Source organism: Chiroxiphia lanceolata, chromosome Z (assembly GCF_009829145.1).
Source record: "Chiroxiphia lanceolata isolate bChiLan1 chromosome Z, bChiLan1.pri, whole genome shotgun sequence".
In the NCBI taxonomy this organism is placed as follows: domain Eukaryota; kingdom Metazoa; phylum Chordata; class Aves; order Passeriformes; family Pipridae; genus Chiroxiphia; species Chiroxiphia lanceolata.
In genome coordinates, this window is record NC_045671.1 from 64,107,844 (window position 1) to 64,131,292 (window position 23,449).

Below are 23,449 nucleotides of genomic sequence, written 5' to 3' on the forward strand. Positions count from 1 at the left end.
GGTCGGTGTGCCCTCCCCGGACGGGGACGGAGCGGGGCGCGGCAGGCGGGTCACTGCGGGAGAGAACAGCCCCAGCTCAGTGCGGCTTGTGGAGGAAGCCAGAAGCACCGTGTGCCAGGTGCATCCGTTTATGGAGGGGCTTTTAAGCTTTAGAAGAGGAAGCCAGCAGTGTCGGCGTTGGGTTACTGTTCTGAACATACCGCGTGCGGAACGGTGACGGTGTTCGTGGGTGAGCTTCATTTAGTTTTGCAGGTGTACGGAGAATACCTTACCATCCTCTTCCTTGCGCAGTCCTGTCTGAAGGCCTACAGGGAAGCCTGTATGTTAGGAATTATAGTAATAGGACAGGGAGTAATGGACACAAATTGAAAAAAGGGGGAATTTAGTTTAGGTATTAGGAAGAAATTTTTTGCTGTGATGTTGGTGAGATAGTGGAACAGGTTGCCCAGGGAGGTTGAGCATGCCCCATCCCTGGCAGTGCGCAAGGCCAGGTTGGACAAGGCCTTGAGCAACATGGTCTAGTGGGAGGTGTCCCTGTCTGTGGCACAGGGGTTGGGACAAGATGATCTTTAAGGTTCATTCCAAACCCTTCACATGGTATGATTCTATTATTAAAATCACCATCGTCATATGTAAGAGACGTGTGTATTTACAGCCTAGAAGGGAAACCTGAAGAGTAGTACCGTGAGGTATCCTGAGGAATTGTGTCTTGAGCAGCTTGAACATGTCCATACAGGAAATCTTAATAGCATGCAAGAGACCTGAATTGTGCTTTTTTTTTTGAGTCATACCCTCCCAGTTTATGCACAAAAATCACTCTCCTCAAAATTCTCAGAATCACAGAATTGTTAGGGTTGGAAGGGACCTCTGGAGATCATCTAGTCCAACCCCCACCAAGGTTGGGTTATGTGGAGCTGGTTACACAGAGATGTGTCCTGGTGAGTTTTAAATGTTTCCAGAGAAGGAGACTTCCTGGACAGCCTGTAAAAATTCCTTTAATAATAGGCAATTGTATAGCATCACATTGAAAAATGTAGTCTGCAGCCAGCTAAAGTTTACCTTTTGTGTTACTTGAATTAATGATTTTAAAAATAAACACTGAACATAAAATGATTTATGTGTTGCACTGTAATTTTAGCTTCTGAGAAGCAGAGCTCCAATAAAAGTAAATGACCAGACAAAATTTATGCATCCGTTACACAAAACCTTGGAGGCATAGCAGAATTAAACTCTAGTTTTAAAAGTTGTTGCTACTTAATTTGTTGAATTGAAAGATTAGGCATCAAACTGTGGAATTTCACTACTTACCTCTCGTCTAAATGTTAATCTGTGCAGTTTATAAAAATAGGTTTTGTGTCTTTAGTTACGATGTTATAAACTGATTATCGTGTAGTTGTAGACACCAAGCTCTACAGTAAGGAAGGTGCAGTTGATATTAGATCAGTGATGATGTAGCATAAGTGAGTCTCTCTAAGTGCTTCAGTGCTAGTGTTGGTAGAGTGGAATTTCTGCCTGTCGTAACAATGTGGTCGTTGTCTTTTTCTTTTCCTTTGCTTTTGCATACTTTCTTCTCACGGAGTAACAATCCCATTGCATATAATCTGAAGAGACTAACAATATTTCCACGGGTGCCTTTTGTAGACAGGTCAGAGAAGGTACAGGCTGCAGTGCAGGCAGATATTTTTCCCCTGACAGAGAGTACATCTGGCTGCACATCTGTAAAGAAATTAGAGTATGCAACACCGAGAAGATGAAAATGAGCTCAGGCACTGAGCTCAAGCAAAAACACATCACAATTTTTTTTATTTATGATTTTAGTATGGCATCCTGAAGCGTTATCGTGAGTGATGTCATGCTTTAAAATAAGGGAGTACATAGGCAAAAAGGGAAAGAAATAAACCAAAATATAGTGGAATTAAGGTGCTCAGCCTCACAGAGAAAGGCCACGGAAGTATAAGGTATTACCTAGCTGCCTTGCTGCAGTGAAACCATGCATGCACTCAAACCAACACAAATCTGCATCGCTGCATAAAACTAACCTTGAATAAAGGTAATTTCACAGTAATAAAATGAATATTTTTCAGCTAGCTTAGATTGCCACAAAATTAATACCCAAAATAAAGAGGAGCAAATGGGAAGGATTGGTTGAGGTTGCAAGAAGCAGGAACACTCAATGGCAGTGTGGAAATCAGTGCTGAGGTTGTGGTTTATTGCACATATAAACAACATGAAGGCAGGTTTAGAGGAAACAAAGCTTGGCCTCCCTTATCCCTAGCTATTCAGTACTATAAGAGGTGAATGATGGGACTTTCATCAGTACTTCTGGTTGATGGTTTAAGGCTGTAGTTTCACATCCACATTAAAACCAGAGAAGTGTACTTGCACTGTCACTGCATGTTTATCGAGTCTCTTGTTATTAGTTTTGACTCGTTTTTAGAAACACTGGCTTCAGGAGGTGCTGGAGCCCATGCAAATTTGAGCTTGACCTGTGAATATAAGTTGATTTCACACAACTTCTAGTATTGATTCTAGCTGCATCCCACCAGATGTTTGTGTCTGAGTGGTGCTATCTCTGACTGCTCTCATGATGTTCATACTTCACAGATCACAGAACCAGAGAATCTGTCAGGTTGGAAGGGACCACAGTGGGTCATGTGGTCCAACCTCCCTGCTCAAGCAGGATCATCCCAAAGCACATTGCACAGGATTGTGTCCAGACAGATAATCTCCAGTGATAGAATGCTATGATATTAAATGACAGAATGCTATGTTATTAAAATTATTAGAAATGTCTCTGCCCAAATTAAGGTGCAAATAAGACCATATGCCAAAGTCAATAGTATGGATTTTATTTTATAGTAAATGTGAGGCAGAGAAAGAAATAGGAAAAAGGAGGAGCGAGGAAGAAAGAGAGTGACAGATACAGAGATTAAATACAGAATGTGTCAGCACTCCATAGAACTTGGTGGCATCCCATGGGTCCTCTTCTTCTAGTCTGCCTGGTGGTGAGGGTCCCACAAAACATAGAGTCCAATGGGGGAAGCTTTGCAGTCTCTTGTGACAGGTTCTGGATTTGTTGCATCACTTGGATCACAGTGCAGTCCTCTGGTAGTGGAAGGCCTCAGGAATGAGTCGGGTGGAGGGAAGGGGGGGAATCTTTCATGGTTTATGATCCCTTCTCAGCTGCCTCTCGTGTGAATGTCCCGTGTATATGTGTTCTTTCTGGAGGGGATGTTTTACTCCTTCTGCTTTGTGTGGAGAGATTTCGCCATCACACACCCAAACCCCTTCCCTTCCTTCTCCTGCTGAGCTTTGTTTACTTCTCCTTTGACCTGAGATAATTAGACAATAGTCCTATCTCAAGTTCTGGTCACCAGTCAGGAGGCAAACTGGCGGGGTGGGGAGGGAGCGCTTTGGTTGTTGCTTCCTTGCAGTTTGACAAAAAGTCTTTCTATGATTTTGACAATGGTTAAGACATTAACAACGTTTCAGTCTATCACACAGACTCCCCAACCTCTCTGGGCAGTTTGTTTTCCTGCAATCACTAAATGCACATGACAACGGTAGGGACCTATTAATTACCATGAGAGAAAGCAGCTTGCAATTCTAGATTCACTTGGTGGAAGTTAACAATTTTCAAAATGAAAGTTAGGCATCCAGAATTTTGAAGTGCTGAGGTATTTTATCCATTTTTTTTTTTCCCCTGAACCTTTTACACACGGAAGGGGTAACTCAGTCTCCTAAAGAAAAGTGTTATATCTCTTCCAGCCCACATGACTGGTAAAAGTACTACAGAAGATCTATATAGATGAATGGTGGAATGAAGAATATACGTGACAAAAGAGCTTTCAGCAAACAGCTGTGTTCAGGGAACACTCGGCTTCCTCACCTATCCTGTCTGGATAGGTGCTCCTAAATTTTGTAAAACAGCCATTAAGCTCCATACAGGTTGGATAGATAGACTGTGGATTTAGGTGGTAAAGATAATTAACTCTTTCTTGGCTGCTGAAATCACCCTGAGAGTTCCTCTTCAACAGTCACAATTTGAAAAATGGAAAACCAAATTTAGTGTCTTAAAAGATACCTGGCATTGATTAGAAATACTTAAAATAAAAAAAAAAAATCCAAAGGTGGTACTGTTTTATTTATGACGGAGCAGTAGTCATGTGATCTCCAAGCGTTTACTTGGTTCCAGAGCTGTTTTCAAAAACACAGCAAGATAGGAACTGCTATAATAAGTACCAGGGTAGTTTTGACTTGGCGAAGTGTTAGGAATGTGAAGTCCACACTATATTGCTGCACCACCAGTTAGAAATAAATAAATTACAAAGCTAAAGGAGAATCCACCATCGAGATATACCCAGCTGTGTTGTTTTATTTGAACACCACTGATGAAGTGTATTGTCTCAACAAGATAATAAATGGTTTTAAAGAACACATGCAATTACCCGTGTAGAGGTTAGCTAGCAACTGGAAATAGGCATGTCACTTTCAATAAATAGCAGATAATATCCTGTGAGATATATATATATATATATATATATATATATATATATATATATGAGATATACTTTGTACAACCAAGTTTCTCGTAGCAGTAAGAGCTCAGCTAAGTTAAGTTTCCATTAACCAATTTCCTGTTGAAAACAGCTGTTTTCCTCTGGTCTGACCTCTTCCCAACCCCAGGTGAGTGTTCCCACTCTCCTTTTTTTGCTTGTATTAATGTTTGTGTTATAATATAATCGAGCTGCATCACAGATCAGTCTTATCTGTCTGAAAACCAATTTGGGCAGGTAGGCAGGCAAACCTTACTCTGGGAATAGTGTTGTACAGAAGCAAGCATATATCATTATGTCATATTGATCTTCTAACAATGAAACAAATTGGTTGTAACACAAGACCATATTTTAAAATGGGGGATGTATATTTTGAGAAATTTTCAAGTCTGAAAGATGCTGGAAAAGCAACTTCAACAGAAGGCTTCTTCAATACATGTTACAAATGAAAAAGGCAGTAGAAACTGTAGCAGCACTGCTTGTTAGGACTATTACATAAACCACTTCCTCCTCATTTTCACTTCTTTTGTTCAGTTTTACTTCTCTTCTTGGGGAAGGCTCTGAGATGTATTGAGGAAAATCTGTGGAAACATGCTGGTTTTAGAAGTAGATAGATACCCTGCAGTTAGCCATTGAAGTGCTTGCTGCTGGCAATTAGCAAGCACTAGCTAGCAGCAAGGAGTTTTAAGCAGAGGAAATCTTGTCCTTTTCTCACAGACTTATGGAAATGGCCCAGTACTACTCGATTAGGATAGTCAGATTTGGGAAATGTTTTAAAATCTTCCCTATGAGTGCATTAGCCTTTATCTACCAATGAACAGTGGAGTGTAAAGTACTCTCATGGATGTTCCAGCTGCCATAAAAGGCACTCTTGAACTTTGGGTAGCAAAACAGCCCAGGTACTTGCCATCACCACGCAGACTGTGCTAAAGAATTACATTTCCTTCACAACCAGGTATGGCTGAAGAGGGTTAGTCAGGAAGTGTGATGTTTGATGGACACTTCTATACTCTGCTGTTTGTTCATATACAAGTACTTTTATTAATTGAGGAAGGGAAATCAGGAAAGCCAGAAAAAGACAATTTATATTTTTTTTTAAGTCCAAAGATTTTTGTACTAAGACTGAAAATGAAGACTTTAGTTTGTTCATGTTTTGGATCTAAAATCACATACTTTGCAGTACCTTACCCAGCTATTTTAATGGATCCACAGAATCTTTATAAGCTCCAACACAAAAACTTTTGAGAGATGGCATTTCTGTACTTGAAGGTCTTTATTCTTCCACTTTCAACATAATACTAAGGTACACATTTATTTAAAACATTGATTTTCTATTTCATTATTTCCAGTGTGATTTCCACTTGAAAAGAGGACACTGATTTCAAAGGCAAGTACCTTATTTATTGCTGTCAGAGGTGTTACTCTACCATGCTAGATGTAAGGAATGCTTATTGTTTCTGAAGGAAGTATGTAATGTATTACAAAATTACTATCATATTCTCTCAAGATATATTTATGTACACTCTTAAAAAGCATGGCAAGACCCTGGTTCTATTTTATCTTTGAAATGGGTCAGAGACTTACTGCAGAATCAGCAGAAGCTGGTTAGTAAGTAGCTGGGTAACAAGCCCAACATGGGTAAAAAGTTTTCTTATGTAGTATCTGTGGCCAATACTCAGAGGTTTGGTGAAACCATCTCCAGAGGAAAAGGTAGGGGCTTTCTAAAGTCAAGGTTTTGTGCTAAGGGAAAGCAACAGTGTAGTTCAGATATCACTGCTGCTTTGGTCCAGCCTTACCAGGTCTACTTGGTACATTGCTCTGTAATCAGAAGCAGTTTCCTTAAGACTTCATGTAAACTAAAGGTTTTGGTCAAAGGACAAGCAGATTTCCTCAGGGGTCATTCAAGGTCTGTCCCAAACTTGAAACCAGCCAGGCCACAACTGTCAACAAAAGCAGGCCTGTCTTCTGCTGAATTCTCCGTAATTGCAATTTTCTGTAGTCAGTCAACCTGATTAAATCGCCGACTGTTACACATCTGCTTTTCAGTATTTTTGCAATAAGAATCCATTTGCTTTTCACTTGTTACCTTGGCTACATCTATATATTCTTAGTATCACAACACATTAAAGCAATGTACAAAGCTGACATGATAACCTTTGGTAGCGTGATACGTGCTTCACACAAGATGACCACAGTCATGGAGTAATGAACCCTAGGGTGCAGTTTGATTCAAAACGTAGCAAACAAGGCTGCAAGTAAGGAGATGGGATCAGCTGTATCACAACTGCTTTTGACAGATTTTTCACCAACCTGATCAACCATGAAAATATGGCTTAGGTTTCTTGTTCATTGTTACAAAGGAGTATTACAATGAGGAACTAGAGGGGATTTGGAGGGCTTGGGGACATGGCAGAAGGCAGGTGTCTACATAAAAGTTGGGAAGACCTACTAATGCAGATGAGCCTCATCCTCACTACAAGAATCATTTTGGTGTTTCATGTGTTTCACAGTGCTCTTTTAAACGTAGCTTGCTGGACTTTTATGATCACCCACTGCTCTAAAACTGTAGAAATATTCAAATCCCCATTGTCAAAGCAGGATTTCAGTGTTCCGTTTATATTTACTAACCTGAAATTAATTAGCAGTGAACTATGCATTCAGGATCAGTGTCAGCAATATCATAGATAAAGTGATACTAAATGCTTTCAAAATACTGATAGCCACTTCCAGATTTTTATAGGCCCATCTGTATTCCCACAAAGTTACAAAGACATCCAGGTTTGCTGCCTCCCCGCAGTTAAATGGATGGTGTTATATGAAGGTTACAAGCTCATGTCCCCTCTCCTGAGTGTCACTGTGTGTGACAGTGTATTCAAACTGTACATGCACCAGTTCCAATCCTGCAGCCCAGACCCACATGCTGCTGAAGAAGCCCCCTGCAAGGTCCCCTGGAAGCCAACCAGGGTTCCCTCAGCTGTGTCCTTCACAGAGATGGGGTGCAAGTGCAGCTGCAGCTAGGCTGCTCTGTCTGCACCAGCAACTGTCAGGGTGTCCCAGGGCTACCCTGGCTCTGCTGTCCTTCCCACTGCACGATGTTTCTGCTGCTTTGATGCTGCTTTTAAGGGTGACTCCTTTTTTTTCCAAATTCTCTCTTAATTACCTGATTACTGTTTTACCCTTGGATGGTTATCTTTATCTTTAGCATTATCAGTTTTGGACACCCCCTGAGACGGTTTTGGTTGTCCCATTCATATTCACCATTATGCTGATGTCCCTGTCTGATCCTTTCTTGTTATCTGGCTGTTTGAAGCAGAAAAGGGGCATTGCAGGCATCCCAGCAATCACTCTCATACTCTAGCTCTCTGAAATCTGAGCAGGGAAGTAACCACAGAAAGATGGTTTTGCAACTGAAAGGATGAGGATCTGGAAGAGTTCTGTCTGATTGCATATTTGTAACTTGTCCATACATTTAAATGTATTTAAGTTTATAATGCACAAGTTTATTATAAGAACAATTAAGTTTATTAGAAGAATAAAAACCAAAGCGTGGAACCTTAAAACAGGCTTTGGATAAAACACACTGTCACTTTGATTTCCAGGTGGAAAACACTTCCACACGTACTTAGAGGGCTGGTCACTTCTCCCTCTTAGGTGCATGACATAGCATTCTGTGTTAAAACTCTAGCAACTAACTGGGTATGGCTTTACTGCTATCCTCTTTATGTCTCTGTCACTGATTTCAAAGCTCCTACTTCTAGAAAGGAGCAAACTGTTACCAGAATTTCCTGTTCAGAGGATTAGGGGACAATTCCTAGAAGCTAAATAATGTCTTTGTTGCTCTGACAGTGTTTTGAACATGTAGTCCCTTGATTAAAATACTTCAAAAGAGTCTCAGTGATACTGGTGTGTTCTGTGCCTGAAGTGGCACCAGCTGAAAGGTGATCACAAGTTGATGAAGCTGTAAATGTTGAGCTAGTCTACCAAGCTGTTTATTTGGCTTTATTGTCTCACTACCAGCTTATTTAAATCTCCACATTACAATTCTTTTGCCATTATTGAGACATTTTTGGGCATTGAAAAATCTGATTTTTAATTCCTACAAAAATAGTATGGTACCCAAAATTTATGTCTTGGTAGAGCAATATGTTTACCTCTCTCCTGCCTTTTCATCCGTTTGTGATAGAAGATTCTTCAGCTGGATTTCATGCAGAGCATTCTTAAGAACTCTTAGGTATGTAAACTTCTTTGTGCCTCCTCTTGAGCTAAAGAAAATTACTACAGCTATTTTCCTACAGCTCCAAGGCCAAAGAAATATATTCCACTCCACTTAGCAAGGCTAAAAGTGCATATCCAAGTCCTCCTAGATCCACAAGCCACATAGCACCTACCTCCAAGCAGAGGCCCTGAGAGTAATTTGCAATCAGAAAATGGCAGTAGTTCTTCATTGAGGGATAGCTGGATATTCAGCTAGACAGCAAAGCAGTGAAGAACTGCCAACTTTGGCATTCCCTGCTGGCGCACTTGCTGTCATAGTTAGGCACCCTGTCCTCCTGTCTCCTTGCTGCCATCATTGGCTGCAACTCCAGCACAAATACTACATCTGAATTTCCCAGAACTTTATGTGACCCAGGAGCCACAGTCCTACACTGAACTGAGCACTGAAGAAACATGATGGTGTCTTAGGACCATGGTAGTTGCCAAGTCACATAGCCTTTCTGTATGGGAAAGTACTTAAAATGCAGATACAGCTCAGCACTTTATTATAATCAGCTGGAAGGAGCCATATATAAGTCTGTCTTTCCATATGGGTGGGTGCAAGCCAAGTATGTAACCACAGGATGAAGCATTCACGGGCTGCATAGATCTTAAGACTGTTGAGGGTGACTAAGTTTTTTCAAGCACCCCCATAGCTGGCTAACAATGACATCAAATGCGTTTAGCAAGCCCTCTGAGCTACACGTAAAGAATTCTGATCAGTGTGTGGTGCCAGGTTAGAAATACAAATAGCATTTTATGATACTTAAAATGATTATAGATACTCATTCATCTCTTACAATTAAACAGAACAGTGACACGATAGGCAGGCGAACCTTGGGTATTAATGAAGGCTGCAGAAGTAAAACTGTGTTGGAGATGTTTTTATTTTGCTGTGTCTTGTTTCATTCTCTGCATTTGCTTTTACTTCCGCTGGGATCAGTGGCAAAATTTCCTTAGATTTACAGGAGAGGAGAGCCTTGCCTTGAGGCAGTGCAGGATGCTGACTGCAGCTGTCAATGACAGCTTTATCTTAGAACAACAATGTGGGTACAATTCAACACTGCCTCATAATGTGTATGATTATTTTCACTGAAGAAAACATTTGGTAACTTTCTGCACCTTAATTGATCCTGCTCTGAAGCGTTGCAAGGAAAGCTTGATAACAGACTCACACTTCACATCTGCGGCATTCTGTCTTGACTTCAATGTTTATTTTCTCTGTCCTTATCTGTCAGGCTTGATCATCTTGTTTATGTATTAGAGGGTCTTTCTAAGAGATACTGAAAAAAATGTGTCGTGATTCATCAAATATTTGTTTTAGTGCTTGGTTGACTGGCTAAACTTGCAGTCATTTATGGTAGGTTTCTATCTTACAGAGACTTCTGTCTACAAAATCTAGTAATGCACTTTTACTAGATGTTTTATTTCTACTTTATTTTCATGTGTCACTGTCATGAGCACGGTGAAGAAAATATAGTGTGCTTGGATACTGAGGTTTTAGAAACAGGTGGTGTTGGCACTGTTATCCTCCTTGATAATTTTACACACATACTCATTCCCAAAGTCACATTCACTCAGTCTTGACTTCTTTCTCATTGGGAAGATTGCTCTTCGTTCTGGAGAGTTGAGGGGAAAGTGTTGATTTTGTGCTTTTCTGGTGCTTGCAATTACTGTTCTTGGGGGTGGCAGTGGCCGAATCCCCAAGCACCCCTGGGCTTTGGGTGCATTTCCAAGGAATTTCCCCATTTCCAGGGACTTTTACAAACTTGCTTTTCTCCATCTAAATATTACGTATGTAGAAACACATGTGATCTGCCTCGAAATTGAGGGGTTTGCCTCATGTTATGACATGTGTTTTCCTCATTGGAGGATATGGTCATGTCAATTCTATTTAGTTCCAGGTGTTATTACGTTTTACAACAAGCTCATACAGGTTTTAGCTAGCAAAATAACAAACCTGTGCTCAAGAACTCAGGTGCTTAGTTTTGGACATTCACCCCTCACACCTACGGCTATCTCCTGCCTGCTGATGTTAACAACCTAAGGTGTTGTCCATGACAGTTAAAAATACCAACACTTAAAAGGTCTAAAACCCTAATTATTCTATGGTCTGCTTTCAATTTTTCTTGTCTTGTCACTGAAGAATCTTATCCTTACTTTCTTACCCATTTTTTCTGGAAACATGACAATAATTTTCCATTTGGGATTAAATTCTTAACAGGCATTTTAAAGCTGCTCTGCTATGTGGGTTGTTGGAAGGGGCCTAATGAGGCCTTATTGTTATTGCCTCATTGCAAAAAGCAGCTTTACTTTTAGATGATGCTGAAAATAATTCAGTTTCAGACTAAGTTCTGAAATTTGAGGACTGGTTATAGCAGTGAGGTACCACATAAAGTATAACAAATATTTATATTTAAGAAATATAAGAAAATACTCAGGTAGAAACAATAAAGAACTTACAGTATTGCTTTCTCTTCAAAATCAAAGAGAAACACAACTCAAAAATGGGTTCTCCATTCTTTCTGTTTTGGCAGAATGCTGAAACTTCAGGAGGCAGTTTTGCCTGAGAAAGCAGCTTGGATTAATAACTAAAAATAGTAATACATCCAGGGAGCAATAAAACCGGTAGGTTAGAATTACGGCTCTAAAAGCACTCTTTTTTGCCATTTTGTGACAAGCATTTGTCATTTCTGCAACACTTAACTCCATAGGAATTTGTCCCACATGTCTCTTAAATTTTCACCGTAGTGTAAGATTTGTACACTCTCACTGATGAGGTTAATAATTGCTTTCTTTCCAAAATGCAGGACAAAGTAGTTGGCATCCTGGGCAGAAGTGGGTAATAGAAATATGAGATTTAAGACTAAAGTTCAGGTGCTGAAAAATAAACTCTTTCCAGAGAAGTAGTGAGTAAAAACAGAGTAATTTTTATTCTCATACTATAACACCTAAAAATACTAAGAGAAGCACTGAATTTGTTGAAGGAAAAGGCGACACATTTTCCTCACTACTGGTTCATTTTTCTTTCAGGATTTATTAATGGCAGAGGTATTAAACTCAGATGTAGGAAGCAAGGATTGAAAGGCTGTAGTTTATATTTTTTATTCAAAACCAGTCAGCATGTAAGATCTGAAATTTTGCTTAAAAAATAAATTAGAGACCTTGAAAGTTATTTCCCTGTTCACAGACAGATATAAGTAATCTATCAGTCATCATGGTTACTGAAGCAAGGCGGGGAAATTGCCCTGTGTTTTTTGTCCTGTTCTAATAGCACACTTTACGAGAAGCTTAACAGACTGGAATGCTGAATCTGCAATCCTCATGGTAGTCTAATAATTGTGTTTATTGTGTTCTTTTAACATATTCTTCTCATATGTTTATTGTGTTCTATCAGGAAATGTAAAAAAAGCAGCAAAGAACAAGCTCAGCTCTTACTAAAATAAATATTTGAGACCAGAATCTGTAGCAGGAGTTAACAGTCCTTGCAGATAACATGCCCCTCACTAATAAGTTCAAAGCAGCCTAGCTGCTAAGAGGATGTAAGGGAGGTGGGTAAGTGACAGCTCTTTATGACAGTTTGTGCTGGGTTTTCATGGCAAGGTTTTGGAAGCAGGGTGGCTACAGGGGTGGTGGCTTCTGAGAAGATTGCCTTTCAGCCTATGGGGAAGACCCTGGGGCCAGCCTGTCCCCCTACAGCTCATGGAGGTGCGTGGTGGAGGAGGTATCCTCCTCCAGCCCGTGGAGGACTCTGTGCTGTAGTATGGATGTCCAAAGGAGGCTGTGACCCAGTGGGAAGCCCATGCTGGAGCAGCTTTGCTGGCAGGACTTGTGACCCCAGGCTAGAGTAGTCTGTTCCTAAGAGGGACAAGGATCCCTGTGGAAGGGATCCTTGATAGAGCAGTTTATGAAGAACTGCAGCCTGTGGGAGGGAGTCACATTGAAGAAGGTTGTGGTGGGCTGTCTCCCATGAGAGGGGTTCCATGCTGGAGCAGGGGAACAATGTGAGGAGTTCTCTCCCTGAGGAGGGAGGAGTGGCAGAAACAACATGTGATGAACAGACTGAAGCCCCCATTCCCAATCTCCCTGTACTTCTGGTGAGGAGGAAGTAGAGAAAAAGGGAAGTGGAGACAGGGAAGAAGGCAAGGGTGGGAGGGAGGAAGAGGTTTTAAGGTTTGGTTTTACTTCTCATTACCCTACTCTGATTTGATTAGTAATAAATTCAATTTATGCTTCAAGGTAAGTTTACTTTGCCTTTGATAGTAACTGGTGAGTGATCTCTCCCTGTTCAACCAACAAGCCTTTTGATTATTTTCTCCTCTGTCCAACTGAGGAGGGCAGCGATAGAGTAGCTTTGGTGGGGACTTGGTGTCCAGCCACAGACAACCCACTGCACAGTTACTATCTGACACTTAAAGTCATGTTTCAAGTTTTATTTTTTGAAAATTTTAAATTTGAATGCGCTCTCTTTTGTGCCACAGCACAGCTAAAGAAACAGGGCAGGGTATGTTGTGACCTGTTGGTTGGAGTGTGCTTTTCACTCAGAGAAGAACAAAAAAATATCCTTTTGAATTCTTTTTTTTTCTAGAAAGCCCCAGAGCACTTCCAAGACTCACATCTTTCCTTTCTGCTCAAATTCCCTTACAACAAGCAGACATTTTTTAATTTTAGTGCCTTTTTTGAATACATGGAAGTGAAGGTACTCATCTGATTAAAGGTATGATCAGTAATGTTGCCAATGTCAGTTGTTTAACTCTGTCTTTGCAATTACCATTCAGATACCATGGGAACTTACACACAGCAAACGAAATTACTTCAGAGAACTAGCACCTCTGCCACAGTAGTTCATATGGGAGCCAAACATTGGCACGCACCGCTGTCATTATATGAAGTGCACTTGCACTTTAGCAGCTCTCATATGCTTGAAATGTCTGTGGCAAGAAGGTCATTTAGAAGAAACATCGTGGTTTCATTTGATATCTCCCTTACAGAAGGATCACCGTAATTTGATGTGCAGAGGTTTCTACTGTCTGGTGGAGTAGGTGGAGTACTGCTGACCTTCAGGGCTATCAGCAAAAAGGCCCTGTGTTCCATTTCCTCTTATCTACTTCTTTTGTCCTGTCTGGGGAGTGATATTGGTGGCCTGCCGTGTGACCTAGCGGGATTTTCCAACGTCTGCGTGTCAAGCACCAGCATCCACGGCTTCTGGTGAAAGCTGCTGACAACCTAAATATGTATGACTGTGACGAAGTTACATGCTTTCACTCTGAGATGACATTTCAAACAATGTTGAGACACGCTTATTGATAAACCTCTTCTGAAGATAAAAGTTCAGTTTCCAGAGTATCTTTCAGTATGTGTATCAAAAATAAAGACAAAAACGTATCCCCACTGTGTTACCTGACTCACGCTATTCTGTCAGGGAATAGACAAACAATTATTGTAGTTAATTAGAAATATCCAAGAATTTCTGTGATGTAATACTATTTATAAAGTTGTTGAATAAATGAAGCAAGTCCTTCTTGGCCTGTTTCCCAGTGTGTTACAGCTAAAGTCTGTTAAGATGTTTTTGGGCATGGTTCTTTGATTGCCACTTGCAACTTAAAATGTGAATTGCTGTCCTGAACAGGGGCTTATTGCCTGGAGCACAACTCCAACTCACATACTGAGGAGAGGTATTTCTATCTTGTTATTCTGGTTTGTGCAAAGCAGCTGAGTGGTAACACACAAAGGCTCCCTGGTCATCAAAACTTTACACTATTTATACATTTTAACAAACAAAGGCATAAGCATTCATTGGTTGCAGTTTCCATAATTTTTTCATTATTGCTACTCAAATCCGTATTTGACTGTTATATCTCTCATTTCTCGTGCCAGTTAGTCTGCAGGCACAGTTCTTCCTTCCATTTTGAGTAGGTGGTCAATGCATCTGTGGTCACAATCTCCCACTGCCAAAATTACCTTTCCCCAGTTACTGCTCAGTCCTGCTGACATCACTCCTGGAGGCTCTTGTCCAGACACCCTGTTCATCTTGGGATTGTCTTCCCTTTTGTTTAGAAGATTAGCCAAGAATGCAATGTTCACAGTGCAATTACTTAATCATAACTGATTAACCATTAAAAAAAATTAAATTGCAAAGTTTGATTCAAATCTTGAGGTCTCAAATCTAGAGGCGTCCTGTATTGAATAAGTTTTGTGTGCTATAGATCTGAAGATTGCTCTGACAGCCCTTACTCCATAAGTTCTATAGCCATATTAATGAGTGGTTCTCCAGGATTTTTAGTGTAAAGCATGAATCTAATCTTTTTATAAGAATATCTGAGAAAATTACCTTGTGCAAAGAGGACACATGTAAAAGCCAGTTAAGCTATTTTGGTGATAGAAGAAATAATATAACGTTGTAAACAGTGCTAACGGTGCAGAATGCAAGTGAGTGAGACAGGAAGACACACTATGCTGTTATCTACATTTGGTAATTGTTACACTCTCTCAAAGATTGTGGAGGAGGTCAGCCACATGAAGCATAATGTCACCTTGCAGTGATTAATTACGGTCATGTCTAATCTCAGTCAAGAGCTGGTAATGAGCCACTTGCATTTTCTCATTCAAGTATTTCTGTTGAGCATTTTGTCAGCATGCAAATTATTTTAAATATTTTGCTCAACAGATGAAGACACTTCACTCTGCAAAACCAGCACCCTTCGTCACCCAGGTGGGAGGAAGAAGTTTCATGTGATATAAAGGAGTGAGTTGCATAGGCAGACAGAATGGAGGTCTTGTGGTCCAATTACAGAATAATTGCCTGCCCAAAACAACTAATAGACCTGGCTTTGGGCTCTTCCATTAGGAAGTTTTCTCTAATGCCTACAGCCTAAGGAATCTAAGGATTATTATAGTACAAGTGTGTTCAGTATCAACTCTAGCAACCTCCTGCCCCAACTTCACTTGCTTACTTTATTAAGAACATTTGTAATGATGCTATGTTAGAAGTTATGATGCTACTTTGTATTTCACTGCAAGCTGACTTATTTTAAGGAAGATTTTAACTGAGCTATATAATAGGAACATATTTTCTTACATGGGGGAGCAGTGTGTTAAATCCGTAAACTGAAAAAATGAACCATTTTAGCAACGTGTATAAGCTGCAAAAAAATGTAGTAGGTAGCAGAGCAGGCTGGTCTGAGACCTGCTATCCCTGGGATCAGTGAAACAACTTCTCAGAGTCTTGGTTGACTACCCTGGCATGCAACGAGATATGGGAGAACATATGTGAATCCTCAGGGATTTAAATTATATACTGTTATTGCCTAGACTTTCTCTTGTACATTACGTTACACAGGATTGTAGGAAAGAGCAGAGGAAGCTTTAACAAACCCGTAGGGAGGAATCCTAGTCAGTCCCTAACTCCCAGTGGGAGCAAGGACCAGACAAAATGTCATGTGTCTCACAAGGTCATAAGTTTTAGATCCACAAACACCCACAAAGTCTCACAGAAATTATGATTAATGCAAACTCTTTTCTGCCTAGTAATGCATTACTGGTTCTAACCTTCGCTTCAAAAAGACCTTATTTGAGGATCTTTTGTAACGTCATTCTATTTCAACCTATAAAGTCACAGGTGTACTTTTAATTGAACTTTGAGTGCGTTATTAGGTATTTTAAGATGTTGTCAACTTCCTAATACTTAGTGGAGTATAATTTTAATTTTTATATTTTTTTAAAATGAAAATGACAAAAACCATCAACTGTATGCAGTGTTAGAGGCATGCTCAAGCAATTTTTCAAGTAAATACACAAAAACTGTAAGACCAATATTCAGGCAGACAAGTCTTTCAGTTCCAGCATCAGCCTACAAATGTAATAAAAATAGCATCTGATGCAGACTAGTGGGGTTATATCCTTCTTTCATCACATTGAAGAAGATGTGGCATCTAACTAAAGAATATGCAAATCAAATGCTTTGCGCACATAGGCAGCACTGCTGAATAAATACAAGGCTGCCCTAATCAGTTACTACTATTTCCACTTGATTATGAAGAGAAGTTAAAAGAAAAAAGTCTTCAGACAAATCGCAGTGGACTGGGAAGAGGAAGTGAAACTATTTATTGAAGCACAGTGAGATGCACATATCTCCTGCAAAACTATAGGGTTACCCAAGAGTGTACTTTTGTAAAATGGGATATGATTAAAAATGACGTAGAGCATATGTTGACAGCAGCAGGAGATTCCATACTAGATACATAAGTAGTGACTCCTTAAAAATGACACACAGGCAGACAGAAGAATTTTCAGAGAGCGTGTTTTCCTAACAAATATTTGAGAGGTGATCAAACTGCAAAGCACCAACTTTCATGGGTGGGACCAGCTGTGTCTGATGGAGTTTGCCACTTACACCAGTGGCCCACACCACTCCCCCATACAAGGACATGTCCTGCAAACAACATTTCAGCAGTCAGATTACACTGAAAATTTATACGTTTGGTTACTGCAGTGGTTATGTCAGTTTACCACTTTCCGATCATTAAGATGCTGGTATCACTATATGAATGACCTCTATTTAAAAATTTTCAGTCAGAAAGAGGCGCGTGTCCTGACAGGATTCAGGCACAGTACCCTCACAGCAAGGATGAGTTAAATTTCACAATCAAGTGCCCTAGCACCCAGAAAAGATAATTTTTCATATTCTTACTTTGTGATCATTAAAGCTAAAATGAGTGTAATCTTGCAACTAAATATATGTTTACATGTAGGGAATTAAAGATCATTATGATAGGAGTGTGTAGCAGACTGATAAAGCAGGCCAATTTTAAAAGCCTTTATTAAATTCATTCATTAACAACTCATTTTGTGCTAATGGTTAGTACTTAAACAATATTAATCATCTTCACTACATATGTAGAAGTGTTTGTCCTTAACACGGATATCTCAAGCCACTGCTGTGTATCTAACACCATCATGCTGATGCCATGAAGTCGAGGCTGGTGGCTGAGTCCTTGATAGCTTTGTTTATGGAGATGGAGGTAATGAGACTTGACAGCTCTTCAATAAGTGAAGTCTGGTCATATGTGGACCTGTCCCCTTCTTTCTCTGTCCTTTCTCTGACTGCCTGATGTCCTTTCTCTCACTGCCCGTCTTTGCCTGCCTCCTGAAAGAGGGTTCTCATCTGCTTCTCTTACTGCTTTCCCTGGCCTGGTTTTATCAGTCATTCTTCGTTTGTATGCAACAGGATGTCCTGCCTCCTGCAGCCCTTTGTATTTACCTTGTCCTTCAGCAGATTTTTCTTGGTTGAATGCTTCCTGTGTGTGACTCCATGTGTACTTGTTTTCCCTGTCGGTGGTCACATTACTCAGATACACATGTAAAATGAGTATGCATTGTATATGTCCATGCTATCAAAATGGCACGAAATACTTACAAGCTGCTACTGGTTACGTTTTTCATTACACTAACATTGGTTTCCAGGAAAGCTAATGAAAGTTGTACTCTAGGTAGTGTGTGTGCACTCACTTTCTAGATGTCACAAATCTCTGTTTTGGCTACAATGAGCTTAATGTTTCTCTGAAACAGGAGTAATGCAACACACCCATTTATTTTGGCATAAGGAAAGCTCCTTTAACTACATCTTGTCAGTCCATGCAGGAGGAAATAGGCTTTAAAGGCAATGCTCTTGAAATGGTACTCTGGAATCCAGGAGTGCTCCCTGGCTACCCTGAGACTAGATCCTGGTTTTGTTTGTGCTGAGTTTTGTTGAAGCAAGGTGGGGAGGGCAGCTAAAAGTATGGCATAGTTCTCATATGTTCCACCTTCAGCATGACTGAAATACCTAAGGAACACAGATGTCTGAAAGAGAATGAAAAAGCCTACACACACATGCAAATCAGAGCCAGGTATGTCTCATCCAAGTTCAGATCAGCAATGCCACAGACAGTTAAGAGAATGAAAAGACAATAAAACCCAAAATGTGGATGAAATTTTGTATTTTCAAAAGGAATTAGGATTTAATACAATTCAGTCATCCTTAGATATTGTTTTAAAATCCTGTTTTATGTGTACAAAATACCATCTGAGATCACACTGTCCTTACACGGTTGTGTTGGTTGTGTGCCTAATTCAGGCAAGATCTGGATGCATGGCTTATTTATTTTTATGTATTTAGATCAAAGGCATGGCACTGAGTACTAGTGCTGTTCAGTACCATTCCTATACTGCAGACTATTTTTAATGCAGACTGGTATATATCTATGAAATGCATCCTTTCCCTTCAGAAAGCTCTGAAGGAGAACTCAGCACTTGTACATCTGGAAACTTCCAGTCATGGAGATTGTGATTCACAGTACAAACAACTTGCAATGACTTAGGTTTTAATTTTAGCTAGCTCTAAAAAATGATGTTACTCTTCTGAAGCCAGTTAAAAGAACTTTTAAGTGATAAGAACTCCTGAGTATCTAATTGAGCATAAACACTCTGGATTAGCAACATGTGAAACTAAATCTCACCTTAAATGAAATATATAACTTTAATCTTCTTATACTTAGTATAATAGAGAAAAAACACATGGGTACTTTCCAGAGTGATATGACTGAAGGCCATTGCACAGCATGGTGCAGAGTAATAACCAGTTCCTCAGGATGGTAGTAAAAAAAGAAATATTTTGTTTTCTCAAAGACTAAATAAAGGTATTCTTAATAGATCTGACTAGAGCTATAGAAAGAATACAGGAGCTCCTAGTGTTATCCATCTCACAGGTATTGTAAGAGAAGGATATGAGTGTGATATATATTCTGTGGAAACTCCCTAGAGAACACAATAATGAGGGGAAACAATTCCTCTCTGCTGTGTCAGCACAACTAAAATTAAAACAGATGCCAAAGCATGTCATTAAGGGAGACATTTTCTAAGACAACAGTAGTTCAGTGCCCAAGTTACACTGAAAGTCACCCTTTTAGAGGCTCTTGCAGCTGTTGCAGTCCCCCTCATTCAAAGGGGAAAAAAAGGTCTTTAAGACACGTCTCCTAGTAGTTGCAGAGACAGGTAAATGGGAATAAAGCAGAGTGTTTCTAAGCCAAACCTTTGAAAAAGCTGAGATTTTATGTTATAAACTCATTCCTAATTTACTCTGGGGGAAAAAAATCATTTTACCATTTAAGGAAAAGCTGCAGAGACACTAACATAAAAAAAAATCACAGTATTGTCTGATCTATGAAATATTCTCCATCAGCAGTGAAACATGTACAGTCATCACGATACTGTCAGCTGGAGGCTTCAGGATGGAGCAGACAGTAAGAAACTATGTGGAAAGCAGAGGATTTTGGTGAGTGATGGTGGTATCTGGAGAGCTGCATGTCATTACCCAGGGGATTACCTCACTCCATCTGTAGACACCCAAGTCAGCCAATCTATCTGCCTCTCAGTGATCAGCATTGGAGTGCTTCTTCCTTTATCCCTACTGAGCAGCAGTTCAAGTGAAATTGCAGCTTCCTCATTTATAATCCTTATTCCTTAACTGCTTGCACATATAGGCCATGAGTTAGGACCTTCCTCAGTTATTTTCTTGCTGACCCAGTTGACCTTTTTCTTTAATTTGGTGAGTATACGCATAGCTGTAAATGGCAGTAACCTTTTAAAAATATGACTGGTCGCCTTTCTTTTGAAATCAAAGAGATCAGGGAACTGAGAAAAATTACTGCTGCAGATAGTGGTGATTTCTACAGTTTCTGCAATAGGGTTTCCCTTAGTGCTCTCACAATGGATCCATAGTGAATGGTGTTAAAAAATTATGTCATGTTTTTATACCAAAATAAACAGAGGAGTGAAAGGATAGCAGTGAAAGGGATATATGATTTTTTTTAAAAAACATATTCCTTGGAGGGATTTTAATGAAACCAGTAATTTGGCCTTTCACATGTCTTTTTGACACAACTTACAGTTCCAATACTGTGTTGAGGAGGCAAGGTGCAATTTTTTATTATACCTTCTATTTTACAGTGAAGGAAGAAAAATGTAGGCGGTATAACCAACTCTGCTCTTTGTGCACCCTGTCTTCTGCAGTAGATACTGGCCGTTTTTTCAGCAATGTTTGTGACAACAAATAGCAGCAAATTTTTTTAAAAACAAAAGCTGTTTAATATCTTTCCTGTCCTTTCTGCTGTGATGCCTCTTGTTCTGTGGTGGCAAACATGGTAGTGTATTTCAGGGGCCTAGGTAGGCTGCAGTGGGACAGGAAACAAGGCAGGAAAGGAGCTTATTGCTGATTGAAAAGTGAGGGAGAGAATGGGAGTGAGAGCTGCTTCTCTCGTCTGCATCTTCAGAGCTGGGAAAGGATGTGACTACACTGCCACTACTGTTTCCCAGAAAAGTGATCCTACTTCAGTCAGCCCGTTAGTACCAAGTAAGCTCTAAGTGCAGCCATTCTGGGAGCTTGGAGAGTCCTCTAGAGTCATTTCACGATACTGATGTGCCTTTTTACGTCCTCTTCCTCCTTATTTGATTTAGTCCAATGGTTTCAAATGATACTGTTGTAGGTGAACTACTCTAAGTGAGAGAAGGTACAAGGGCTTCCAGCCTACAGACTCAGTCAATGCCTTGGGGTTTAAGGATCCTCTAAACCTAAACCTTTTGGCACATGCTAGAGGATTGATATATGACCCTCTTTGAAGGAATATGTACAAATTACTAAAGATGGTTTTTTGTGAAGGTCTCATTTTAGACTCAATAATAAGCACTTAAGTTGACAGAATGTGTTTTCTTCATCCAATTTTTTTTAACACAATGTCCTATTCCTCTAGCTGTAAAGGAAGTATCACTTAATTTAAAAAATGAATATTGGATTAAATGTTTAGCTGGTGCTCAGCCATGGCTTTAACTCTGTGCAATCACACACTCTTCAACCTTAGTTTTTGTTCTTTGTGGAGGCTATGAGTACCCTCCTTTCACTAGCCATCGCAGCCTAGACCTAAAGTTACAGAGGAATGAAAAAAGCTAGAAGTCCACTGGAATGCAGTGCATGCTAAAACTGAGCATAACCATTGTTCTTAATGTCTTAATGTCATAATATCAGCCAGCAAGCGATGAAGATGCTGGTGCTTGTGTACGGCAGGGGTGACCCTTCTCAGCAATAGGTTGCTGTCAGGTGCCCCAGTCAGGGCCTCAGGCTCACCTTTCCACCAGAGCTGCTGTATGACACCATACTGGCAGTCTTTTCGAAGCGTTTACAAAGACTAGCTTCATGCTCTGCTTGCAGTGTTCTTCAAAAGGGAAAATGTGCATCATTCTCTACTGAAAAAGAATTAAAAAAAGCATCACTGAAGACATATTTCAGCTGATTATGAAGTTTCAATAATACGTGGAGCATAAAGGAAATTAGTAATCTTGGGAATGCTATATATCCCCATCTCATTCTCAGCAATTATTATTTTTGATAAATTGAAAACAAGCAGTCAGAGTTGATAAAAGATCTGTACTATTCTGTAAGAATGAAGCTTAATGTACGGCAGAAGATATGAAGATCTTTGTAAATTAATACAGAAAAGTTGAATAATTTCTATAGGAAAGTAATGGAAAAGGGAAATTTTTATTAATTTACATGGTTGCATGTTATTTTTCCATCTCTACTTCTTGTTAACTGTGCCCATATGGTTTGAAGCTGGCTCCCTGCCAAGTCTCCAAACTTTACCACCAGAAGTTCCCCCCCCAACCTCAGGGAGAAGAGGGAGAAAAAAAAACAATTAAGAAAACCCGAAACGAGAGAGAGACAGCTAAAGTGATATATATAAATATATTTACACTTATGTTACATTTGAAATATATACAATTTCACAGGGGAAAGGGAAAAGGAACAAAACCAAAATAATATATATATATATATATATATATCTCCCAATCAGTAGCTCGAGACCTAGTAACTAAAGAGTTAGCAAAGAAATATCCCACCACTCTCCTTGGGACAACCGAGAGTCTCTCCGGGACGATCGCCGGCAACCTCCGCCTCCCAAGGTCGACAAGGCCTTACCAGGCCTCGCTCCCCAACACGGCAGACTCAACAGCAGGGAACCTGCACCTCCAAACTGCTGGAAGGAAAGAGGGCGAAGGCCTCTCCTCCTTTCTTCTTATAGTCTGGCTTATGTAAAAATCGTAGGGAATACTGGGTAAACCTGGACCCTTCCTTGGCTACAAACTGGTCACCAAGGAAGGCCTAGCCCAAACCACCACATGTGCAAAAAATGCGTTACTGAAGACATGGTGATAGCTTGGTGTTCAACCATATGCGTGTCTTTGGTAAAAAACTTTCATCATCGTTACTGAATTACCCTGTAAGACTGGCTCTGGCAGGCTTTTGCAGTTCTCTTCCATGATCAATATTCTCTGGAGATCAACATGATACAAGAAACAGTGCTGGGACATAAAGCTGAGGCAGGGAAGTAAGGAGGCAGGGTAGGTTCTTTTCGTGGTGCCAGATCTGAAAGCACACTGGGCTCACAGTGTCCGAGATCAGGATAGGGAGAGGAAAGTTTCATAAAATGTGCTGAAGTTAATGCAACAAGGTATGAGAACAAGCTGAGTTATTTTTGACAACCAGAGCAAGCCTAATAATGTTTTAACTCTAAAGTAATAGTAACTGTTGAGCAGTGGCTGTTGGTATC

At 40.1% G+C, this 23,449-nt stretch overlaps 1 long non-coding RNA gene across 1 annotated transcript in view; it reads right to left on the reverse strand.

Annotated features, from left to right (window-relative positions):
* Positions 1 to 23,449, reverse strand: part of LOC116781168 — an 844,439-nt gene that overhangs the window by 487,475 nt on the left and 333,515 nt on the right. The window lies entirely within an intron of this gene.